Source organism: Pristiophorus japonicus, chromosome 1 (assembly GCF_044704955.1).
Source record: "Pristiophorus japonicus isolate sPriJap1 chromosome 1, sPriJap1.hap1, whole genome shotgun sequence".
NCBI lineage: Eukaryota > Metazoa > Chordata > Chondrichthyes > Pristiophoridae > Pristiophorus > Pristiophorus japonicus.
In genome coordinates this window covers 316612066-316636606 of record NC_091977.1, presented here as the reverse complement: position 1 = coordinate 316636606, position 24541 = coordinate 316612066, and the positions used below count along the sequence as shown (strand labels likewise).

At 47.7% G+C, this 24541-nt stretch overlaps 1 long non-coding RNA gene across 1 annotated transcript in view; it reads right to left on the bottom strand.

The window, feature by feature from the left end:
* LOC139254265 (uncharacterized) overlaps window positions 1-24541 on the bottom strand; it is a 48718-nt gene that overhangs the window by 4868 nt on the left and 19309 nt on the right. The window lies entirely within an intron of this gene.

Here is a 24541-nt window from a genome sequence, read left to right as displayed (position 1 = left end):
TTTGGTTGTCTTCCTCCCTCCTACCTCAGCTACCACAGCTACCTCAGCCACGTCCTGCATTCCCTCAACTTCAATCTCCATTAAAACTGTAATTAAAATTCGAAATAAACTTCAAAACGTCAAAAATCCATCCTAGGCTGTCTTCTCTTGCTCTCTGTCTCTCTCTGTCTCTCTCCATTCCTCCCTTCCTCTTCTGCGCATGCGCAAGTGACCCCTGACCCTTGAATCGCGGGAAAAAGGTTAGTAAAGAAAAGAAAATCGGGCATGCGCAGAACAGCCGTTGTTAGGGACACCAGCCTTACACCAGGAAAAAGACTGCTGCTACCGCCCATCGCTACCATCACCACCGGGAAAAAAAAGCTGAAACTAGCGGTTTTGGATATGGGCAGTATTTCCGGCGGTAGTCAATGTTCAACTTTTAAGAACTGCCGGAAATACCACCCAGATATGGGTGGTAGCGATACAAATGGAAATTCTAGTCCTATATATGTCTCCAGCGTCAGACCGTCACATTGAAATAAAAAGAACAGGAGAATTAATCCACACCCAGACTTATAGAATCATAGAATTTTACAGCACATAAGGAGGCCATTCTGCCCATCATGCCTGAGCCAGCACTTTGAAAGAGCTATCCAATTAGTCCCATTCCCCCTACACTTTTTCCATAGCCCTGCAATTTTCTCCCCTTCAAGTATTTATTTAATTCCCCCTTTTAAAAGTTACTATTGGTTCAGTTCCTCCATCCTTTCAGGCAGTACATTCTAGATCACAACAACTCACTGCGTAAAAAAGAATTCTCCCCACCTCCCCTCTGGCTCTTTTGCCATTCACCTTAAATCTGTGTCTTCTGGTTATTTATTCTATCGAAACTCTTCATGATTTTGAACACCTCCATCAAATCTTATTTTAGGAAACAACAAAAAATAAAGGTCTGGATTTTGGTTTTGCTCATTTCAGGGCAGTAATAGCGGCGGGGCGGTAAAGTTTGCGCCCGGGAACAATTTGCGCCTCAGTCAGCAAAATTCATCAGCTGAGCCCTGAGTGTGGGGTGGAGTGCTAAGGGAGGCGGCACATAGCTCTTTTAGGGTGAAAATCCTGAGCTAAATAGCCGGCCTCCGAGTGCCCTCAGAGAGGATTCTGTGGCACAAAAAATAAATCACACCTAAAAGGACAACAAACATTCCCAATACCTTAAACTCCGCACAATAAGCTACATCGCAAAAAAAAAACAAAACAAAACTATCAAACTTACCTCATTCATCAATTCTATCACTCACCGCCGCCGGGACAGCTCTGACCAGACGGTCCCACCATGGCACACGACAGCAAAAGGTTCAGCGCACAACAAATTTCACCGCACAGTCGAAGCTAGCGGCGTGTACACCAGCTCGACACACCCGGGCAGTGCTGCTCTGCACCCCCGCAAAACCGGCAACTAATTTCCTGGCAGGATGCTGAGAGCTGACTGGCTGCCCAGAAACCATTGCCACCTTCATTACCATCTCTCCGGGGCATGAACAGAGGCGGCAACATGGCGAAAATCCAGCCAATGCCCTTCTTTGTTCTAAAAACAGAAAATGCTGGAAATCTCAGCGGCTCAGGCAGCATCTGTGGAGAGAAGTAGAGTTTCTGCCTGACCCGCTGAGATTTCCAGCATTTTCTGTTTTTATTTCAGATTCCAGTATCCGCAGTATTTTGCTTTTACAATTCATTGTTCTGTTTGCTGCACTTCATTCGCCGCATGATAATAAAAAAATAAATATTATCAGTTCTACTTCAATTAGAACAAAATAATATTTGAACTGATATCTGTGCAATAGTTCAATACTGAAAGCGTTAATTTGTAACCTTAACATTTTAAAAAAGATCATATTCTAGGACTATAATGAGGATGGAAAGGGGAGGGATGGAGAGCGGGACCTTGGTACTGAACTGACTTTTTTTGGTCATCAAAACTTACTGAAAGGGATTGAATTGGTTAGCACCATCTGAGATATAAATTAGGGATAAGCTTTGCTTCATGTAAAAAAAAAGACTTACATTTATATAAACCTACACTAGCCAGATCCAAACCACTGGAGCTGCTGGCTATGTCAGTGTCTGCATTGCTCCAACTTTGGCCTCTGGTACATCCCTGGTTTCCTTCTCCCCTCCATTGGTGGCCGTACCTTCAGCTGCCTAGGCCCCGAGCTCTGGATTCCCTGCTTTAAACCTCTCTGCCTCTCTATCTCTCTCCTCCTTTAAGACGCTCCTTAAAACCTACCTTTGACAAGCTTTTGGTCACCTGTCCGATCTCCGCATGTGGCTCAGTGTCAATTTATTTTTGATAATGCTCCTGTGAAGAGCTTTAGGAGGGTTTACTACATAAAAGGCGCTATATAAATGCAATTTGTTATTGTCAAAAACACAAGAAATACTTGCATTTATTTTGTACCTTTCGTGACCTCAGGACATCCCAAAGCACTTTACAGGCAATAATGTCCTACGTAGTCACTGTTGTAATGTAGGAAACATACTTAAAAGTAAAAAGATTCTTAGCTCCGGTGTTTTTTCTTTACCAGTTTAGATTGGGAGAACTCGGGTTTTACACAAAATGTGTATCCAGAATCCAGCCTCATCAAACTGACTAGATTCAGATTAGCCCAACATAAACACAATCATAACAGCATAACTGGTGCTTCAACATGCTGAGCCATATGATAGCAGAGTGTCTGCAATTCAGCAAGCATATTACACTTTTGGTCTATATTATGGGATAGATGCTGAACAAAGTCAAACATCTCCCCCCAATAGGGAGAAAACAATATCAGAGTGGGGAATTCAGTCTGGATGGCACTTCAAGCTACAGTCTCAAGAGCAGGATTGACGGAGGTCTGGAACCATTCACTGCCCACCCCGAGACTCAATTATATTCGGTACAGTGTAATAAATAAAAATATATGAAAACATTTAAAAAGGGAAAGTAGTGATGTGAAACAGGCAGCTTCTTTAAATGATTATGATACATTCAAGAAAACATTTTGAAAGATTCTTATCTCTGTTTTTTCTCTTTACTTTCCACACAAGTTTCTCATTGAGACACAGCCTCTTTCAGTTACATATGTGAGATGTGGATGCACCATGAAAGTTATTGTTACGTATTTAACCCTTGGTAATTTGTAGCACACAACCACCAGAGGGCCTGCCTGTTGGAGTCCCAAGGGATCCCAGCATCCCTTGGGAGCACTGTATTTTAGCAGAGCACCCACACGGTACCTGCACTCTGGAATCTTATTAAAGGAGCTAAGGTCACACTTACTCATTGCTCACAGTACTCAGTTTCATCCTTTATTATGAGCATATCAATTGGCAATAAGATAACAAACAACCGCGTGAAAATGCAAAGAACAGTTGGTATCCTGGAGAAGTTCTCAGAAGGGGACGATTGGGAGGCCTTTGTGGAGAGAATACTTCGTGGCCAATGAGCTGGAAGGGGACGAGAACGCTGCCAAACGAAGGATGATCCTCCTTACCGTCTGTGGGGCAACAACCTATGGCCTCATGAAGAATCTTCTAGCTCCGATAAAACCAACAACTAAATCCAATGAAGAATTGTGTACGCTGGTCCGGGAGTACCTAAATCCTAAGGAAAGCGTTTTGATGGCGAGGTATCTGTTCTAGACGTGTCAATGGTCGGAGGGCCAGGAAGTGGCGAGCTACGTCGCCGAACTAAGGCACCTCGCAGGATATTGCGAATTTGATGAATTCCTAGAACAAATGCTGAAAGACTTTTTTGTGCTTGGCATTGACCATGAGGTCCTTCACAAACTATTGACTGTTGAAACTCCAAATCTGAGCAAAGCCATAACGATAGCCCAGGCATTTATGTCCACCAGTGACAACACCAAACAAATTTCGCAGCATAAAGAGGTTACTGCCAGTACTGTGCATTAAGTAACGTCATTTTCGAGCAGGAATATACATGGCAGAACGTACACGCCGGCTGCTGCATGACCTCACATGACCCAGAGTCTGCCATCAATCGTTAATGCGAGGCAGTTAACACCTTGTTGGCGTTGTGAAGGTGATCATCGGGCCCATCAATGCCGCTTCAAGCACTATGTGTGCAACGGTTGCAGAACAATGGGACACCTCCAGCGAGTGTGCAGGTGAGCTGCAAACCCTGCAAACCACCACGTTGCAGAGGAAGATCGATCCACTGTGGATTAGGCTGAATTGGAGACTCGAACCGAGGAAGCAGAAGTTATAGGGTACACACTTTTACCACGAAATGTCCACCAATAATGTTGAAAGTTGAACTGAATGGAATTCCAGTATCCATGGAACTGGACACGGGTATGAGTCAGTGCATAATGAGCAAAAAGGCCTTCGACAGGCTGTGGTGCAACAAGGCACACAGGCCCAAGCTCAGCCCCATTCACACGAAGCTAAGAACTTACACCAAGGAACTGATCCCTGTAATTGGCAGTGCAGAAGTCAAAGTCTCCTGTGATGGAGCAATGCATGAACTCCCACTGTGGATTGTGCCAAGGGATGACCCCACACTGTTTGCAGAAGCTGGCTGGGAAAAATCCGCTGGAACTGGGACGACATCCGAGCGCTTTCGTCCGTCGACGACGCCTCATGTGCCCAGGTTCTAAGCTGATTTTCATCGTTGTTCGAGCCAGGGGCTTCTCGGGGGCGAAATTGCAGATCCATTTGGTTTCTGGAATCCGAACCATCCACCACAAGACACGGGCAGTACCATATATGATGCGTGAGAAAGTGGAAATTGAGCTGGACAGGCTACAGCGAGAAGGCATCATTGCGCAGTGGAATTCAATGAGTGGGCCAGTCCGATTGTCCCGGTATTTAAAGAGGACGGCGCGGTCAGAATTTGTGAGGACTATAAAGTAACGATTAACCGTTTTATGCGACAGGACCAGTACCTGCTACCCAAGGCAGACGACCTATTCGCGACCCTGGCTGGAGAGAAGACGTTCACCAAGTTGGACCTGACCTTGGCCTACATGCAGGAGCTGGAGAAATCTTCGAAAGGCCTCACCTGCATCAACACGCACAAAGGTCTGTTCATCTATAACAGATGCCCGTTCGGGATTCGGTCGGCCGCGGCAATCTTCCAAAGGAACATGGAGAGTCTACTCAAGTCGGTCCCTCGCACCGTGGTTTTCCAGGACGACATACTGGTTACAGATCGTGACACCATTGAGCACTTGAAAAATCTGGAATAGGTTCTTAGTTGGATCGCGTGGGGCTCAGGTTGAAATGCTCGAAGTGTGTTTTCCTGGCGCCGGAGGTCGAGTTCTTGGGAAGAAGAATCGCAGCAGACGGCATCAGACCCACCGATACCAAGACGGAGGCCATCAAGAACAGGCCGAGACCACAGAACGTGATAGAGCTGCAGTCGTTCCTGGGACTCCTCAATTATTTTGTTAATTTTCTACCCGGGTTAAGCACCTTGCTAGAACCCCTACATGTGCTACTGCGCAAGGGAGACGACGGGGGAAATCATAAGAGGCTGCCTTTGAGAAAGCCAGAAATCTGTTGTGTTCAAACACACTGCTTGTCCTGTATAACTCATGTAAACGATTAGTGCTAGCTTGCGATACGTCATCATACGGGGTCAGGTGTGTGTTACAGCAGGCTAACGATTCAGGAATTTTGCAACCGGTCGCTTATGCATCCAGGAGTCTGTCCAAGGCTGAAAGGGCCTACAGAATGATTGAAAAAGAGGCTCTGGCGTGCGTCTACTGGGTGAAAAAAATGCACCAATACTTGTTTGGCCTCAAGTTTGAACTTGAAACTGACCACAAGCCGCTCATTGCGCTATTCTCTGAGAGCAAAGGGATTAACACCAATGCCTCTGCCCGCAACCAAAGATGGGCGCTCACGCTGTCGGCATACAACTATGTAATCCGCCACAGACTGGGCATAGAGAACTGCGCTGATGCTCTCAGTTGGCTACCATTGCCCGCCACCAGGGTGGAAATGGCACAGCCTGCGGACTTGCTCATGGTAATGGAGGCATTCGAAAATGAAAAGTCACCTGTTACGGCCCACCAGATCAAGACCTGGACCAGCCAGGATCCTTTACTGTCCTTGGTAAAAACTGTGTCCTCCATGGGAGCTGGTCCAGCGTCCCAGCGGAGATGCAGGAGGCGATTAAGCCGTTCCACAGGTGCAAAGACGAAATGTCCTTGCAGGCAGACTGTCTGTTGTGGGGTAATCGTGTGGTCTTGCCCAAGAAGAGCAGAGAAATGTTCATTTGTGAACTGCACAGCACCCACCCAGGCATTGTAATGATGAAAGCCATAGCCAGATCCCATGTGTGGTGGCCCGTCATCGACTCAGATTTAGATTCGTGCGTGCGCCAGTGTAAACACTTGCTCGCAACTGAGCAATACACCCAGAGAGGCACCACTAAGTTTGTGGTCGTGGCCCTCCAAACCGTGGTCGAGGATCCATGTGGACTATGTGGGCCCATTTCTAGGCAAAATATTCTTGGTTGTTGTGGATGTTTATTCAAAATGGATTGAATGTGTAATAATGTCTGTAAGCACGTCCACGGCCACCATCAAAAACCTACGAACCATGTTTACCACACACGGCCTGCCTGATGTCCCAGTCAGCAACAATGACCTGTGTTTCACCAGTGCTGACTTCAAGGAATTCATGACCCGCAGTGGGATCAAGTACGTCACATCTTCCCCGTTCAAGTCTGCATCCAATGGCCAGGCAGAACGGGCAGTTCAAACCATCAAGCAAAACTTGAAACGCGTGTCAGAAGGCTCCCTGCAGACCCGGCTGTCCCGAGTGCTGCTCAGCTACCGCACCAGACCCAACTCGCTCAGCAGGTTTCCCCCAGCCGAGCTGCTCATGAAAAGGACACTCAAACCAAGGCTCTCTCTTGTCCACCCTGATCTCCATGATCACGTGGAGGGCAGGCAGCATCAGCAAAGTATGTAAATTTGTCATGCCATATTGAGGTCATTGATCCTGTATTTGTACTCAGTTATGGACATGGTCCCAAATGGCTCGCTGGCATGGTCATAGCCAAAGAAGGGAGTAGGGTGTTTCAGGTCAAATTGGCCAACGGACTAACATGCAGAAAACATTTGGACCAAATCAAATTGCGGTTCATCAACAGCTACGAACAATCTGAAGAAGACACCACCAACTACGACCCTCCAACACACACACAAGTGGCAACCGACATCACGGTTGACCACGAAGCTGAACTAACCAACTCACCCACACCCGCATTTGTACCGAGACGATCGACAAGGGAGCGAAAAGCCCCAGATCGTCTCACCCTGTAAATAAGTGTACTATTAACTTTACGAGGGAGTGACGGTATGTATTTAACCCCTTGCAACCTGTATTACACTACCACCAGAGGGCCTACCTGTTGGAGTCCCAAGGGATCCCAGCATCCCTTGGGAGCACGGTATATAAGCAGACCACCCACGCTGTACCAGCACTCTGGAGTCTTAGTAAAGGAGCTAAGGTCATACTTCTACTCATTGGTTACAGTACTCAGTTTCATCCTTTATTATGAGTGTATCAGTTATCATCAATTATATTCCTGATCGTTCCTGGTGATGATGCCTTCCAGCCAACGGAAGCAATTTTTCTGAAGTGTGGTTTTGGATTCGATGCAGCCTGTTGTGAAAATCTTTAAAACCTTACATTCTTGATTAATAACCCATTTAGTTCAGGAGGCTCCTAATTTCTAAGTTATATTTGCCTCATGAGGAGATCTTCCAACCCATAAGAATGCCTTCACACGCTGGAGCTGAGAATGAAGCCCAAAAAGAGGACACGAATGTACAGAGGTGTGGCCTTGACTGGCTCTCTCTGCCGCTTTCCTTTTTGCTCCTGTGTATGAGACACGCGTCAAGGTTGAGATTGCTTTCGTCCCGTTTTCAGGCCTGAATTGGTACACGGAGTGAGTGTCCCAATGGGGAGATCCAGGGTCAGCCTGAAATTGGGCTTCAGACCTCACTAACATTATTTGGACAAACAGCTGGTGGCTGTCACGTCTCCAAAGGCAGCTCTCCCATTTTGACTAGATTAACTTTGGGCCTTGGGGATTATCCTTGCTGGTTTTGGGGAAATGTCGCTCCCTCCTAGCCCTCACGTTCTCCACTAGAACAATGCAGGGCCGCATCAAAAAAGGAGGTTAAGCAACCCTGGGACTCATTAGCTTTGCCAAAAAGTCTTCCAGAGTTGTCACATAAAAAAATGCAAGCAGGGGATACACATTGCTTTAAGAAATGCATCCCAGCTTTAATAAGCCTCGGGAGTCACGCTGGAAATTGCTGGCATCATGTGGTTGGGCTACCTGATTCCCCATGCAACCAGAGCACAGCCCGTCCATCAAATCTATATAAGGCAAGGGAATTACAATTGCTCAAGCTCACACTGGAATTGTCATGGAAATTTGAAATCCTTAACATTCAGCACTAATATCTGACCCGTGGCTCACTCTCGCCTGATTCATGAGGTTGTGCGTTTAAGCCCCACTCCAGGTATGTGAGCACAAAATCTAGGCTGCGCTCCAGTGCAGTGCTGAGGGTGTGCAGCACTGCCAGAGGTGCCGTCTTTTGGATGAGACATTAAACCGATGCCCCAACTGTCCTCTCAGGTGGTTGTAAAAGATCCCACAGTACTATTTTGAAGTGGAGCAGATGTCCTGGCTGTATTTTACAGTCTTTTGAATACTCTAGAACACTCTTAGTTTAACTTAACTCTATTTATTTGGGAGATTTCAGACAGCCATGTGGAGCTTTAAGATGGTGTTCCTTCACAGACCCTCTCTCTCAATACAGCTCACTATACCTCCTAGCTAGGGGGCGCTATACATTATCTCGATACCTCATAGCTAGAGGGTGCTATACATTATCTCATTACACCTTTCCTTTCATAAGAAACAAAAATGAATTAAAGTTAGCTTCAATATAACTGGTAATTAACTTCTTATGAATACATGTAGTAAATTGCTACAAGTTTAACATCAACAACAAAACTTTGTCTTATTGATTCTTTCTCCAAGTGTTCCATACTTCACACTTTGAAACATAGGGCTAGATTTTCCATTATTTTTGCATGCATAACGGTTACTTAATGTCCATTTTAACGCTGAAATGAGGTGTAACGCCCAGCTATCGCCCATTTAGCCACAAAATGGAAACTGATGCACATTTTTTGGACACTTATCGGCGAGCACTACTTTCACCATGTACGTAACGCCAGGAAAAAATAATACCGCCCGCCCACTTTTTTTGGGCAGAATCATCAGAGTGGGCAAACTCAATGCCCATAACATCACCCAGGGTTACTTTCGGCACGTAATTAACGCCGAGATTCAATAAAACCGACTGCCCACCTTTTTTTGTTGTAAAGATCACATTTGCCGAAACTAGCGCACAGTATATCACCCAGCGTCACTTTCAGCACCTCGCACACATCTCACCCACAATATCGCTCGTCGAAAACACCGCTCTGAAAAAGTTGAACTGTTCTGAACTAATCACAGCGGTGTGGACACCATTTTACAAATCGCATGTCGCTTCATTGAAAAGGCTGCTTCAACTTGGGTGGAGTTTGGATTGACTCTGGAGTTCTCCTGAGGTGAAGTGACCATCTGAACAGACATCTTTTCGTACTGTGGATGATTAGGTTTTACTGTAGGTATCTTTTAGTGTGGAAATTTATTGCTTGTGAACAATCGGCATCAGAGTTTTATTGGAATGGGGCCAGCCATTTCTCAGCCTGCATCAATTCAACGCAGATGCTGCAGAGTGCAAGTGGCATAACATTTAATCCACAGCATTATGTGCCCAATCTAAGACGTGTCAGACTGAGGAGGAGGTCCAGACCACACACACCCTGCACTTACAGGGAGAAGCGGTCTTAACTCGACTTATCCGAGATCACCTGCCTTTGGAGAAAATGCTTCCACAAAGTGGTTATCAGTGAAATATGCCATCTCATCAGGGCAGATCTGCAGCCTGCCAGCAGCTTCAGGACATCACTGTCCATTGAGGTCAAGGTCATCGCGGCACTGTTCTATGCATCCGGTTCCTTTCAGGCTTCTGCGGTCGACATTTCCCCTCTGTCTCAGCATGCCACACATTGCTGCATTAGACAGGTCACAGAGGCCCTGTACGTGTGTAGGATGGACTTTATCAGCTTCCTTATGACCACGGAGGCTCAGTCTGACAGGTCTGGAGCATTCTACCACTTTGCTAAGCTCCCAAAGGTGCAGGGAGCAATACAGTGTACTCACATCGCCATGCGGGCATCTTCTCAGGACCCAGAGGTTTTTCGCAACAGAAAACGATTTCACTCCCTGAAGATCCAACTAGTTGTCGACCACAACCAGATAATTATGGCAGAGTATGCCAAATATCCGGGCAGCTTCGATGAGGCTCACATCCTGCATGAGAACGCTGTCTCTGACATGTTTACCAGTCAGCCACAAGTTCAATGCTGGATGCTTGGTGACAAACAATATGGCCTAGCCACCTGGCTGATAGCAGTTCAGGCTCGAAGGGCCGAATGGCCTACTCCTGCACCTATTTTCTATTTTCTATGACCCCCCTGCGTGACATCCACACCGAGGCCGAAAAGCGATACAACCAGAGCCACAGAGCCACACGCAATGTGGTCCAGATAACATTTGGTGTGCTTTAGCAGTGCTTTAGATGCCTGGAGCACTCAGGAGGGGAGCTACAATATAACCATGATCAGATAGCTCAATTCGTGGTCGTGTGTTCCATGCTGCACAGCCTGGCTATAAGGAGGGGACAAGAATTGCCAGAAGGGACTGATAGTCCACCTCAGGAGAGAGTGGAAGAGGAGGACAAGGGGCTGGACATTGACCTCGGGCCAGACAATCAGGCTGACTATGCAACCCTGCCCATTCCCCCCTCCAGACTGCAGGAAAGGGCCCGTGGTGGATACATAGCTGCAAGACTTTTACGTCAGCAGCTCATAAATGAGTGATTTGCCTGAAAGAACGTTGCTGTTATTGACAACGCTGTCACACTGCTTTGTGTGTGTAGCTCAGACATCAATGGTGGGCATCACCTTGGTTCCAGTTAAAGTTTAAGTTGATTCAAGTTAAGTTTTATTTAACCTTTTCATGTTAAGGTATCACCAGTGTGTACGGTCCATCTATCTGAGACAATGTGCAACAAGGTCATGTTGAATAAATAACATTTAATACATTGGTCTGAAATCATAAGTATCAAGGCAAAAAACACCCTACCCCCACCCCACTTTTTTGAACATTGACATCAATCAAATGGTCAACATGTCCAGCAACACAGAACACAAATGCAAACCAACAGGGTGGCCCCCCTCCCCGATACATAACAACAAATTACATACACCAAGATGGAGATATAACAAAGCCATCACCTGCGGACATGCACCTCACTTTCCTTGCCCCCTCCCCTTCTTGGGAGAAATTTAGAATTCAGCAGCGGAGGACAAAGGGTTTAATTAAGAGGGAAAAAATAGAGTACGAGAAGAAGCTTGCCGGAAACATAAAAACAGACTGCAAAAGCTTCTATAGATATGTGAAGAGAAAAAGATTAGTGAAGACAAACATAGGTCCCTTGCAGTCAGATTCAGGTGAATTTATAATGGGGAACAAAGTTCAATTGAACAAACACTTTGGTTCTGTCTTCACGAAGGAAGACACAAATTCCGGAAGTACTAGGGGACCGAGGGTCTCGTGAGAAGGAGGAACTGCAGGATATCCTTATTAGGCGGGAAATTGTGTTAGGGAAATTGATGGTATTGAAGGCCGATAAATCCCCGGGGCCTGATAGTCTGCACCCCAGAGTACTTAAGGAAATGACCCGAGAAATAGTGGATGCATTGGTGATCATTTTCCAACAGTCTATCAACTCTGGATCAGTTCCTATGGACTGAAGGGTAGCTAATGTAACACCACTTTTTAAAAAGGGAGGGAGAGAGAAAGCGGATAATTATAGGCCAGTTAGCCCAACATCAGTGGTGGGGAAAATGTTGGAATCAATTATTAAAGATGAAATAGCAGCGCATTTGGAAAGCAGTGACAGGATCGGTCCAAGTCAGCATGGATTTTGAAGGGGAAATCATGCTTGACAAATCTTCTGGAATTTTTTGAGGATGTAACTAGTAGAGTGGACAAGGGAGAACCAGTGGATGTGGTGTATTTGGACTTTCAAAAGGCTTTTGACAAGGTCCCACACAAGAGATTGGTATGCAAAATCAAAGCACATGGATTTGGTGATAACATACTGACGCGGATAGAGAACTGGTTGGCAGACAGGAAGCAGAGAGTTGGGATAAATGGGTCCTTTTCAGAATGGCAGGCAGTGACTAGTGGAGTGCCGCAGGGCTCAGTGCTGGGACCCCAGCTATTTACAATATACATCAATGATTTGGATGAAGGAATTTAGTGTAATATCTCCAAGTTTGCAGATGACACTCAACTGGGTGGCGGTGTGAGCTGTGAGGGGGACGCTAAGAGGCTGCAGGGTGACTTGGACAGGTTAGGTGAGTGGGCAAACGCATGGCAGATGCAGTATAATGTGGATAAATGTGAGGTTATCCACTTTGGGGGCAAAAACGCGAAGACAGAATATTATCTGAATGGCGGCAGATTAGGAAAAGGGGAGGTGCAATGAGACCTGGGTGTCATGGTTCATCAGTCATTAAAAGTTGGCATACAGATACAGCAGACGGTGAAGAAGGCAAATGGTATGTTGGCTTTCATAGCTAGGGGATTTGAGTATAGGAGCAGGGAGGTCTTACTGCAGTTGTACAGGGCCTTGGTGAGGCCTCACCTGGAGTATTGTGTTCAGTTTTGGTCTCCTTATCTGAGGAAGGAAGTTCTTGCTATTGAGGGAGTGCAGCGAAGGTTCACCAGACTGATTCCCGGGATGGCTGGACGACATATGAGGAGAGATTGGATCAACTGGGCCTTTATACATTGGAGTTTAGAATTGTGAGAGGGGATCTCATAGAAACATACAAGATTCTGACGGGACGGGACAGGTTAGATGCGGGTAGAAAGTTCCCGATGTTGGGGAAGTCCAGAACCAGAGGACACAGTCTTAGGATAAGAGATAGGCCATTTACGACTGAGATGAGGAGAAACTTCTTCACTCAGAGAGTTGTTAACCTGTGGAATTCCCTGCCACAGAGAGTTGTTGATGCCAGTTCATTGGATATATTCAAGAGGGAGTTAGATATGACCCTTATGGCTAAGGGGATCAAGGGGTATGCAGAGAAAGCAGGAAAGGGGTACTGAGGTGAATGATCTGCCATGATCTTATTGAATGGTGGTGCAGGTTCGAAGGGCCAAATGGCCGACTCCTGCACCTATTTTCTATGTTTCTTTTCTCCATCTCTACCCCTTCCACTCCTCGCTCCACGCCACCTGGCCGATGAGCTTCTCAGGCGGTGCCTCATTGGGGAGATGAAGGCAGAGGCGGTGGTTGCACGGATACGGAAGCGGGGGGTACCGAGGTGGGAATATTCTCAGATCCAGAAGCAGGATCTTGCTCCTGCCTCTCATGTGTCATTGGCACTGGGGGTGCGGAACCTAAGGGTGTAGTGCTGCGTTCCAGGACCGCTGGGAGGCCTGTGCCACGAGTGTTCCTGGCTATTGCCTCCCGGGTCTCCTTCAACCATGGAACGTACTCCATCATGGTGCCGGAGATGCTGGCCAGCTGTCGGGATATGCCCCCCAGTGCATGTAGGATCTGGTCATCTATGTCTACAGTCCTCCTGGACAACTGTACCATCTCTCCGCTCTCATGTGGCGCTCGTGGAGCAGACCTGCCGCGTCCACGAAACCTCTGCGGGGTTGGCGCCATCCTGGGGACACCTAGGGTGCCCTGTGGCGAGGGTGCTCGGGCCCAGTACCTCCAGAGTGGAGGTGGGAATGGCCGGAGGAGCACTCGATGTCTTTGGGGTCGAATGCCTTCTGGAGCCTGGCGATGCAGACTCCTCAAAGTCCGTGCTCTCAGACATGGAAAACAGACCCAGCGGATTGATGGGCGAGAATCGGACCTCCTCAGCACCAGCCCCGTGCCCCCACCTTCTGGCCTCTGTGGTCTTGTCTTGGGATACACTGCTGGCTGAGCAGTAATGCCCGATATTTAAAATGGAGACCAGGGGCTTTGAAAATGGGCAACAAGCCGGCAATCTGAAAACCCATTTTTACCGCCCACGCCGAAAATAACTCCCATTTTTGGGCGATCTGCACAAAAGTGTAAAATCTAGCGCCATAATCTTTTAGAGCACTGTTCAGTCCTGGCCAGTAAACGTCAAAGAGTGCTCTCGACGCCAGTGTGAGCAGCATGAAGTCGCTGACAAATGTCGGATCTCAGGGATTTTGGTTTGACACAATGATAGCCTTTGAAGACTATGCCATTCTATGTTGTGAGTTCGTCACAAACTTTGACGTATTCATGCGTTTCAGGCAGGCATTCATGCGTCGTTTTCGGCCATCCCGTTGTTATTTGTTGTATGACCAGTTGTAGTGTGGAGTCATTTGCAGTTGTGCATTGTATGGTAATCAGTCCTTGTTTGGAGAGTGGGAGAAAATCCACCATGTGGATGCATTCCACTGCAATTTCTGTCAGTGATCTCTCCATGTTTTCGAGGTATGCATGTGAGAGGGTGTCTGCTAGGTACATTTATTTTGCTGGTTGATATTTTTTTCAAGGTCATATTGGTTGAGCCGAATGAGCAGACGTTGTAGTCGCTTGGATGCTGCAGATAACGGCTTGTGTCATATAGCAACCAAAGGCTTATGGTCTGTCCATAGCGTGATCTTGCGACCTTATACATATTGATAGTTTTGTTCCATTCCGAAGACTTGAGCAAGCAGCTCCTTTTCGAATTGAGAGTATCACGTTTCTGCTGGAGTGTGCACTTGGCTCACACATGCAATTGGTTTTCCCCGTTGAAGAAGAATGAACCCAAGACCCTTGCTCAAAGCATCTCCTTGTCCTTCGGTTGCAAGTTTGTGGTCAGAGTAACTGAGCACCGGATAATTGTCACGTGTTGTTTGATAGCTTCAAACGCTTTGGCTTGTTCTTCAGTCCATTTCCAGACCGGGTCTTTCTGACTAAGCCATCGCAGAGGCTCTTTGCGGTCTGAAAGATCTGGCAAAATTTTGTGAAGTACTTTGGCATGCCGACAAATCGTCGTACACCTGTGACATCCTGCAGTTTCTGTATTTTTTTGATTGCGACCAATTTGCTTGGGTCCGCTTTGAGTCCATCACTAGACAGTATGTGTCCCATGTATTTCACTAGGGAGCTCTTGCATTCGAACTTATCGAAGTTAAGTTTGATGTTTCATTCTTTGCATCCCTGCAAGAATTTGTGTAAGTTTGCATCATGATCGTTATTGTGTTCCTAACACAGATGAGGCTGCACACTGTGAAGTTAAAGTAACAGTGACCTCAGTCTTTAATAAGACACTCCAGAGTGAGGAACATGCCTTAGGGGCCGGCTTATATACAGTGCTCCCAAGGGATGCTGGGATCCCTTGGGGCTTCAGGGGATGAGCTCCCTGGTGGCGGAACGTGGGAGTGCATGCTTTACAGATACACAGCATCACTCCCTCCCCGCACCCAAAGTCAAAGTGAAAACTATTTACAGGGTGAGGCGGTCGGGAGCCTTTCTTTTCCTGGTGGATTGCCTCGGTACAAATGTCTGTTCTGGTGTGTTGGCTGTGCCCTCGCCCCGTTTAAACCAGCCTCCAATGGGCAGGCAGAGTGGGCAGTACAAACCACCAAACAGAGCCTTAAACGAATCACAGAAGGTTCACTCCAAACCCGACTATCCCGAGTACTGCTCAGCTACCGCACGTGACGCCACTCGCTCACAGGGGTGCCCCTGGCTGAGCAACTCATGAAAAGGACACTTAAAAACAGACTCTCGCTGGTTCATCCCAACCTGCATGATCAGTTAGAGAGCAGGCGGCAGCAACAAAATGTAAACGATGGTCGCGCCACTGTGTCACGGGAAATTGATCTGAATGACCCTGTGTATGTGCTAAACTATGGACATGGTATTGGCCCTGCAGGGCTGCTAGGTGAGCCTGGCCTTGTTGGGCTGTTGGGCATGTTGGGTTCGATTTCCTGGTCCGGCGTGGTGTCGTTGATCCTTTGGGTCTGTGTTGTGGGCTTGAAAAAGGATGTTCAGGGCAGTCTGTGAACCGCAGCCTCGTTTGATCCAGGTGCTTTCTGCAAATTTGTCCATTGTCTAGTTTGACTACAAAAACCCTACTCCTTTCTTTAGCTATCACCGTGCCCGCGATCCACTTGGGACCATGTCCATAGTTTAGCACATACACAGGGTCATTCAGATCAATTTCCCGTGACACAGTGGCGCGACCATCGTTTACATTTTGTTGCTGCCGCCTGCTCTCTACCTGATCATGCAGGTTGGGGTGAACCAGCGAGAGTCTGGTTTTAAGTGTCCTTTTCATGAGTTGCTCAGCCAGGGGCACCCCTGTGAGCGAGTGGGGTCTCGTGCGGTAGCTGAGCAGTACTCGGGATAGTCGGGTTTGGAGTGAACCTTCTGTGATTCGTTTAAGGCTCTGTTTGGTGGTTTGTACTGCCCACTCTGCCTGCCCATTGGAGGCTGGTTTAAACGGGGCCGAGGTGACATGTTTGATCGCATTGCGGGTCATGAATTCTTTAAATTCGGCACTGGTGAAACATGACCCGTTGTCACGGACCAGTATGTCAGGCAGGCCGTGGGTGGCAAACATGGCCCTCAGGCTTTCAATAATGGTGTTGGTGGTGCTTCCCAACATTATTTCACATTCAATCCATTTTGAAAAAGCATCCACCACCACCAGGAACATTTTACCGAGAAACGGGCCCACATAGTTGACATGGATCCTCGACCATGGTCTGGAGAGCCAGGACCACAAACTTAGTGGTGCCTCTCTGGGTGCGTTGCTCAACTGAGCACATTCGCTGCATTGCCGTACACAGGACTCTAAGCCAGAGTCGATACCGGGCCACCACACGTGGGATCTGGCTATCACTTTCATCATTACTATACCTGGGTGTGTGCTGTGGAGATCCGAAATAAACGTCTCCCTGCCCTGTGTAGCACTACACAGTTACCCCACAACAGGCAATCTGCCTGAATGGACAGCTTGTCCTTTCGCTGCTGGAACGGCTTGATTGGCTCTTGCATTTCAACGGGGATGCTGGTCCAGCTCCTGTGCAGTACATAGTTTTTTACTACAGACAGCAGGGGATCTTGGCTGGTCCAAGTCCTAATCTGGAGGGCCGTGACAGGTGATTTATCACTTTCAAATGCTTCCATGATCATCAACAAGTTTGCAGGCTGCGCCATTTCCACCCCCGTGATGGGCAATGGTAGCCGACTGAGAGCATCCGCACAGTTCTCGGTGCCTGGCCTGTGGCGGATGGTATAGTTATACGCTGATAGCGCGAGTGCCCATCTTTGTATGCAGGTTGAGGCATTCGTATTTATCCCCTTGTTTTCAGCGAACAGCGTTGTGAGGGGCTTGTGATCAGTTTCCAGCTCAAATTTGAGGCCAAACAGGTACTGATGCATTTTCTTTACCCCGAACACACACGCCAATGTCTCTTTCTCAATCATGCTGTCGGCCCTCTCGGCCTTAGACAAGCTCCTGGAAGCATAGGCGACAGGTTGCAACTTCCCCGCAACGATAGCTTGTTGTAATACACACCCGACTCTGTACGACAATGCATCACATGCTAGCACAAGTCTTTTACACAGGTTATACAATACAAGCAGCTTGTTAGAGCATAAATTGTTTCTCGCTTTTTCAAAAGCAATTACTTGGTTTTTCCTCATACCCAATTCTCACCTTTGCACCATAACACATGTAGGTGCTCGAAAAGGGTGCTTAACCCCAGTAAGAAGTTACTAAAATAGTTGAGGAGTCCCAGGAACGACCGCAGCTCTGTGACGTTCTGTGGCCTGGGCGCGTTCCTGATAGCCTCTGTCTTGGCGTCTGTGGGCCGAATGCCGTCCGCCGTGATCTTTCTCCCCAAAACCTCCACTTCTGTTGCCATGAAGACGCATTTCGACCTCTTCAGCCGCAGCCCTACGCAATCCAGTCGCTGGAAGGCCTCCTCCAGGTTTTGTAGGTGCTCGGCAGTGTCCCAACCCATGACCAATATGTTGTCCTGAAAGACCACCATGTGTGGTGCCAACTTGAGTAGATTGTCCATGTTTCTCTGGAAGATCGCTGCAGCCGACCAAATTACAAACAGGCATCTGTTGTAGATGAACAGTCCCTTGTGCGTGTTGATGCAGGTGAGGCCCTTCGAAGACTCCTCCAGCTCCTGCGTCATGTAGGCTGAAGTCAGGTCGAGCTTGGTGAATGTCTTGCCTCCTACCAGCGTCGCAAATAGATCGTCTGCCTTAGGTAGTGGGTATTGGTCCTGTAGCGAGAAACGATTAATAGTTGCTTTATAATCGCCGCAAATCCTGACCATGCCATCACTTTTGAGTACTGGAACAACTGGGCTGGCCCACTCGCTGAATTCCATTTGGGAGACGATGCCCTCGCATTGCAGCCTATCCAGCTCGATTTCCACTCTCTCTCTCATCATGTGAGGCGCTCGCGTCTTGTGGTGAATGGGTCGTGCTCTGGGTGTAAGTGGATCCGCACCTTCGCCCCGGAAAAGTTTCCAATGCCTGGCTCAAAAAGGGAAGGAAATTTGTTAACAACCTGGGTAAATGAGGCCTCGTTGACATGTGATAGCGCTCAGATGTCATCCCAGTTGCAGTGGATTTTGCCCAGCCAGCTCCTTCCAAGCAGTTTGGGGCCATCGCCCAGGACAATCCAGAGAGTTATTTCGTGCACCGTGCCCTCGTCGATGACCTTGACCATGGCGCTGCCCAGGACAGTGATGAGCTCTTTGGTGTACGTTCTCAGTTTCGTGTGGATGGGGCTCAGGGCTGGTCTGAATGCCTTGTTGCACCAAAGTCTCTCAAACATCTTTTTACTCATAATGGATTTTCTAGCCCCAGTGTCCAGTTCCATGGCTACGTTAGCATTATAGGTGGACATTTCATCGAAAATGTGTGCATCCCATGTATTTCAGCATCGGCCCCTCTCTCTGAGGCTCAAAATTGCTTTGATCCACCATGGACTGATCTTCCTCTGCCATGTGGTGGTTAGCAGGTTTTGCAGAGCTTGCAGCTCATTTGCAAGCTCGTTGGAGGTGCCCCATTGTTCCACAGCTCTTGCAAACATACCCTTTGAAGTGGCATGAATAGGCTGAATGGAAACCTCCACAACACCAACAAGGTGTGAATTGCCTTGCATTTATCCTTTGTTGGGGACTCTGAGTCATCTGGGTCACCTGAGGCCTGCTGGCAGTTGCAGACTCGTGGGTTCTGCCCTGTACATTTCTGCTCACAGACACAGTTCCAGTTAATTTATGAACATTGCTAGCACTTGTGTGCTGAGAGATTTGTTTGGTGTTATCACTGGTGGACATAAACGCCTGTGCTATCGCAATGGCCTTACTGAGGGTCGGTGTCTCTACCGTCAAAAGCTTTCGTAGGATGGTTTCGTGGCCAATGCCCAGTACAAAAAAGTCTCTGAGCATTTGCTCCAGGTAGCCATCAAACTCACATTGTCCTGCAAGTCGCCTTAGCTCGGCAACGTAGCTCGCCACTTCCTGACCTTCAGATCGCTGGCACGTGTAGAACCGATACCTCACCATCAGCACGCTCTCGCTTGGGTTAAGATGCTCCCAAACCAGTGTACACAGTTCCTCATACAACTTATCTGTGGGTTTCACTGGAGCCAGAAGATTCTTCATGAGGCTGTAGGTCGGTGCCCCGCAGACTGTGAGGAGGACCGCTCTCCTTTTTGCAGCGCTTCCTTCTCCGTCCAGCTCGTTGGCTACAAAGTACTGGTCTAGCTGTTCGACAAAGGCTTCACAGTCCTCACCCTCCGAGAACTTCTCCAGGATGCCCACAGTTTGTTGCATCTTTGCGTTGGATTCATATTCTCGTCGACAGTTATTGTGTTCCTAACACAGATGAGGCTGCACACAGGGAGGTTAAAGTGACAGTGACCTCAGTCTTTAGTAAGACACTCCAGAGTGAGGAACAGGCCTTAGGGGCCAGCTTATATACAGTGCTTCCAAGGGATGCTCGGCTCCTTTGGGACTTCAGTGGATGAGCTCCTTGGTGGCGGAACATGGAAGTACATGCTTTACACATACACAACAATCGTGATTGGCCTCTTTAAGTGTCTCATCGTGTCCAGTGATCAAGATATTGTTATGTATGCAATAAAGGTACAAACTGAGTACTGTTTAACTGAACAACCTTGGCTCTGCTTTATTTCGGCCCACAGTGCTTGACTCACAAAATGACTGTCCTTTTATACCAGTGCAGCATCATATGCATGCTGGTCAGTGGCCTCCAACAATGACACCATCTGCTGGCTACAAACAGCAGGTACATACATGACAATACCATCCTCTGAGATCTTATCACAGTCTTTCATAGGTTGAGACAGTCCGGTGCTTTACGCTTCCGGCTTGACTGTCTCAATTCGATTCCGCCCTTGGGTGAATGTGCGGAGTCTGTTGTGGCTGGTGGTTGGATGGCTGACCTGTTGGGGGTCGCAATGGCCATGTCAGGAATTGCAAGTTCATTTTTATTGAACAAGTCCGTGATGGAAATTCCGGGTTCACTGATGACCCTTGAGTCCACTGAAGGTTGCTCGTAGGTTGGTTGGTCGTCGACGGTTAATTCGTCCGACTGCTCTGGCTCGTGTGTGTGCCTCAGCTTTGGTTGATCCATGTGTTTCCTGCAAGTTTGCCCATTCTTGAGCTAAACAACAAATACTCTGTTGCCCTCCTTGGCCATGACCGTACCAGTGATCCATTTGGGATCCTGACCACAATTCAACACATATACAGGATCATTCACAGAAATCTCGCGTGACACAATTGCACGATCGTGGTACCCTTGTTGCCTCTGTCTTCTGTATTCAACATGATTACTTAAGTTCGGGTGTACAAGAGATAACTTGGTCTTAAGACCTCTTTTCATCATGAGTTCAGCAGGCGAGACCCTTGTGAGTGTGTGGGGTCTTGTCCTGTAACTCAACAGTATGCAAGACAAGCAGGTCTGCAGTGACCCTTGGGTTACTCTCCTCATGCTTTGCCTGATAATTTGTACTGCACGTTCTGCTTGCCCGTTGGACGCAGGCTTGAACGGTGCTGACATTACTTGTTTTATGCCATTAAGTTTTACAAACTCCTGAAACTCCTGACTGGTGAAGCACAACCTATTGTCACTCACCACTATGTCAAGGAGATCATGTGTTGCGAACATGACATTGAGATTCTCTATGGTTGCCATGGACGTACTGGATGACATGATTATGCATTCTATCCACTTCGAATAAGCATCCACCACCACTAAAAACATCTTGTCCAGGAAGGGACCTGCAAAATCTACATGGATCCTGGACCAAGGTTTGAATGGCCATGACCACAGACTCAGCGGCGATTCCGCTGGTGCTTTGCTGAGCTGCATGCAGGTGTTGCACTGATGCACGCATGCTTCCAGCTCCGAATCAATTCCTGGCCACCATACGTGAGACCTGGCGATGGCCTTCTTCATCATCATTCCAGGAGCATCCTCAAAGGGGGTTCATCTGCCATACCGAAGCACATTTGCTTCGGTATGGCAGACGAACCCCCTTTGAGGATGCAACCCTTTACCACCGATAATATCAGGTCCTGGCTAGTCCAGGTCTTAACTTGTTGAGCCGTGACAGGGGTACCTTCACTCTCAAAAGCATCCATGATTAACGTTAAATCTGCAGGTTGTGGCGTTTCCACCTCCGGTGTGGGCAATGGCAACTGGCTCAAAGCATCGGCGCAATTCTCTGTGCCAGGTCTGTGGCAAATGACATAATCATAGGCAGATAATGTCAGCGCCCACCTTTGGATGCAGGATGAAGTGTTGGTATTGATAACTTTGCTCTCGGAAAACAACGAAATGAGCGGCTTGTGATGGGTCTCTAAGACCGAACAGGTATTGATGCATCTTTTTAACACTGTACACACACGCTAAAGTTTCTTTTTCTACCATGCTGTCGGCTTTTTCTGCTTTAGACAAACTTTTAGATGCATACGCGACAGGTTGAACTCTCCCCGACTCACTGGCTTGTTGTAACACGCAACCAATTCCATATGACGATGAGTCACAGGCCAAAACGAAACATTTACATGGGTCATAATCTGTTCGAGCAAAGCAGATTGGTGGCCTTCTTGAAAGCTCTGTCTTGCAATGCGCCCCACACCCAGTTGTTGCCTTTTCTCAATAGCATGTGCAGTGGTTCAAGTAAGGTGCCCAATTTAGGTAGGAAGTTACCAAAGTAGTTGAGTAGACCCAAGAACGAACGCAGCTCTGTCACGTTCTGTGGCTTGGGTGCATTCTTGATGGCTTTGGTTTTCACGTCAGTAGGTCTGATGCCATCAGCGACGATTTTCCTCCGGAGGAATTCGACCTCCAGTGCCATGAAGACGCACTTCGAGTGTTTAAGTCTGAGTCCCACTCTGTCCAAATGCAGTAGAACCTCTTCCAGGTTTTTCAGATGTTCCTTGGAGTCACGACCGGTGATCAGGATGTCATCTTGGAACACGACGGCTCTGGGAATGGACTTCAGTAGATTTTCCATGTTCCATTGGAATATTGCTGCAGCCGAGCAAATTCCAAACGGGTACCTGTGGTAAATAAACAGTCGTTTGTGCGTGTTAATGCACGCAAGTCTCTTTGGCGTCTCGACCAAGTCCTGTGTCATGTAGGCCAACGTCAAGTCCAGTTTTGTGAACGGCTTCCCTCCGGCTAGCGTCGCAAACAAGTCATCAGCCTTCGGTAACGGGTACTGATCTTGTTTTGAAACCGTGCTGATCGTAGCCTTGTAGTCGCCTCAGATTCTGACTGTGCCATCACTTTTCAGCACAGGAACAATGAGGCTGGCCCATTCATTAAATTCGACCGATGATATGATCCCTTCACGCTGGAGTCTGTCCAGTTCAATTTCGACCTTCTCCCTCATCATATACAGCATTGCCCATGCTTTATGATGGACAGGTCTTTCATCTGAGTCCACGTGGATCTGCACCTTGGCTCCCGTGAAGTTGCTGATATCTGGTTCGAACAGCGAGAAGAACTTGCTAAATACTTGGGCACATGTATCTTCCTCCAACGACAACGTCTTTATGTCGTTCCAGTTGCATCTGATTTTCTCCAACCAGCTCCTGTCGAGCAGCATTGGGCCATTGCCTGGAACAATCCACAATGTTAACTCGTGAACCGCACCATTATACGACAAATTAATTGGGGAATGCCAATCACCTTTATTAGTTCTTTGGTGTACGTGCGCAGCTTGGCATTACCAGGGCTTAGCCTGGGCCTCACAGTCTTAGTATCCCACAGCTTATTAAATGCCCTCTCATTCATGATCGATTGACTCGCCCCTGTGCCCAGTTCCATCGATACTGATATCCCATTAAACTTCACATTCGTCAAAATTGGTTTACTCTTGGTTATGAAGGAGTACAGTCCATCACTTCCTCCTCTGGCATCTTGGATTGCGTATCCGGATCCTTGCTAGTCTGACTCTCATCCTCTACGTGGTGTGTCGCAGCTCGCTTGCTCATCTGCGAACACTTGTGCTGGAGATGCTCCACTCTCAGACAGCCTTTGCAACTATATTGCTTAAATCGGCATTGTTGGTGCCGATGATTTCCCCCACAACACCAACACAGAGAAGTCGGATACATTCCCGCTGGCAGACTTTGGGCAGCCACAGGTTTTGCGAATGCAGCCGGATAGGCCCTGCCATGTGCTGCTCTGCTGAACGGCGAATCAATCGCACTTACAGTACTTGTCGAGGTTCGGTTCTTCACCGCTATTTGCTTTAGACTCCTGTCCGTCGTCATACATGATTGAGCGATCTGGATGGCCCTTTTAAATCCAACTCCTCCACCACCGAAGTTTGCGCAGGATCACCTCGTGGTTGATACTGATAACAAAGAAGTCCCATAGCATGTCTGCCAACACCATCCCGAACTTGCACGGTCCCGCTAGACGTCTCAGGTCAGCAACAAATTCCTCCACGCTCTGGCCCTCCGATCGAACGTGTGTATAAAACCTGTTTCTCGAGATGATGATGCCGTCATCTGGCTTGAGGTGCTCCAGTACCAATGTACCACCTCTTCATACGTTTTCTCTATTGGATCACTAGGCATGAGTAGGTTCTTTGTCAGACCGTAGATCTTTGAACCGCACACAGTGAGGAACACGGCCCGGTGCCGATCTGCATTGTCAATCTCCTTCATTTTGTTGGCCATGAAGTACTGGTTCAAATGGCTCACAAAGTCTGCACAATCTTCTCCCTCCACGAATCGCTCTAAAAATCCAATCGTGCTCATTTTGCAAACAAAGGTTCTTATATTCTCATC